Below are 2,184 nucleotides of genomic sequence, written 5' to 3'. Positions count from 1 at the left end.
GTGCTTAGAGAGATACTTTCTTTCCAAGACAAGTACTCAATAAATGTTGCAGCTAACATTCATTCCATTGGTTCAAGATATATGTATTGAGGCAATAGCACGTTCCAGGCATGAGTTTAGGCACCAAGGTTAAAACAGTAACATGGATATGGATTTATGTCCCTTGAGAGCTTACTTACTAACAAAGGAGGATGCACCATACATAAAATAGATCAACTTTGCCGCAGTTTTAAATCTGGGAAACAGATGGCAGGGGAGTTCTGGAGCTCATGGAGAGGTGAGAGCTGGAAAGACAACACTGAGGATGCCCGTACAGAGAGGGTCAAAGATCCAAAGGGGTTTCGATTCTTGAAAAAGGAAGACGGGGCTCAAAGATGGAAAGATCAGACTGAAGGGATGTGGGGAGAAAAGAAGGGAGCAGGTGTAGGTGCAATAGGAGCTCAGGAGAGCAGCGTGACAGCTAAGGGACGACAAGATTCAGGGTGGATATCACAAGGAGTCGGCAAGGCAACGACTCTGAAGGGGATATTGGACTGATGACCAGGCGAGCACTGTAACTGCGAGATGATGAAGGATGGGGAAGGAGTGGGGAGAGTAGGGGAAAGAGGAGGCAAGAGGGAGGGAGAAAGGCAACAAGTCTCAATTGCTGTGTTAAGATTTGGCAACAAAGCAAAGGTAGTGGCATGAGAGAAAGAAGAGGGAGGAAGACTGGGGGAAGTGGTCTTCTGGCTGAGCTGAAGGATGACACTGGTGGGCACAGGAATACCACAGAAGACTCAGAACCACTTATTATAGATGGTACAGGTTCAGAGTGTTACTGGACTAAGGAGGTGCCATCATTGCTGATTGAATTTCCTGTCATTTCCTTGCTCTCCAAACAGCTAATCCACTGCTTTGTAACCTGTGTTAGGACACTTGTCCATACTTAAAGAGTCAAAGACCAAATTCTCACTTAGAAAACACAGTGTTAGGCTCTTTTCTGGTTATTGCAGCGTAGGGAACTACGAGTAGCAAAGTATCCCGTGACACCCTCTACGAGGCGGTGCGGGAACCAGCACGAGCGCAGAAAGTTTTTGGAGACAGTGGAGCTTCAGATCAGCCTGAAGAACTATGACCCTCAGAAGGACAGACGCTTCCCGGGCACCGTCAGGCTTAAGTCTACTCCCCGCCCCAAGTTCTCCGGGTGTGTCTTGGGGGACCAGCAGCATGGTGATGAGGCCAAGGCTGTGGATATCCCCGACATGGACATTGAGGCACTGAAAAAACTCAACAAGAATAAGAAACTGGTCAAGAAGCTGGCCAAGAAATATGATGCCTTTTTGGCTTCAGAGTCTCTGATCAAGCAGATCCCCCGAATCCTGGGCCCAGGCCTGAACAAGTCTGGCAAGTTCCCTTCCTTGCTGACCCACAATGAGAACATGGTGGCCAAAGTTGATGAAGTGAAGTCCATGATCAAGTTCCAGATGAAGAAGGTGCTGTGTCTGGCAGTGGCTGTTGGCCACGTGAAGATGACAGATGAGGACCCTGTGTACAACATCCACTTAGCTGTCAACTTCCTGGTGTCATTGCTCAAGAAAAATTGGCAGAACATCAGGGCCTTGTACATTAAGAGCACCATGGGCAAGCCCCAGCGTTTGTACTAAGGCACAGCTTGATAAACCATACTAAAGCATCGAAAAAAAAAAAAGAAAACACAGTGTTAGATCTTCGGGAAGGACAGGATTTCTGATTTTGCATCCCTATCTGATCACTGAAAAATGTTGAAGGTGGAGCTTTGTTAAAGTTGGCTATGTTCCACAACGTTCTGTGATAACCTGTATATACACGTGACTTTGTACTGTACCTGCAACTAACACAACATTATAAATCAACTATACTCTCACCTAGAGCCAGACACCCTGGAATGTGAAGTCAAGTGGGCCTTAGGAAGCATCCCTACGAACAAAGCTAGTGGAGGTGAAGGAATTCCAATTGAGCTATTTCAAATCTTAAAAGATGATGCTGTGAAAGTGCTGCACTCAATATGCCAGCAAATTTGGAAAACTCAGCAGTGGCCACAGGACTGGAAAAGGTCAGTTTTCATTCCAATCCCAAAGAAAGGCAATGCCAAAGAATGCTCAAACTACCGCACAATTGCACTCATCTCACACGCTAGTAAAGTCATGCTCAAAATTCTCCAAGCCC

At 46.4% G+C, this 2,184-nt stretch overlaps 1 pseudogene; it reads left to right on the top strand.

Moving 5' to 3' along the window:
- The first annotated feature begins 997 nt into the window (after window positions 1-997).
- On the top strand, window positions 998-1,904 carry LOC104997565 (annotated as a pseudogene).
- The last annotated feature ends 280 nt before the right edge of the window (window positions 1,905-2,184 follow it).

The sequence above is a fragment of the Bison bison genome, unplaced genomic scaffold (genome assembly GCF_000754665.1).
Source record: "Bison bison bison isolate TAMUID 2011002044 unplaced genomic scaffold, Bison_UMD1.0 scf7180017864309, whole genome shotgun sequence".
Taxonomy (NCBI): domain Eukaryota; kingdom Metazoa; phylum Chordata; class Mammalia; order Artiodactyla; family Bovidae; genus Bison; species Bison bison.
Note: the sequence above shows the minus strand (reverse complement) of the source record. Positions and strands in the feature narration are given on the sequence as shown.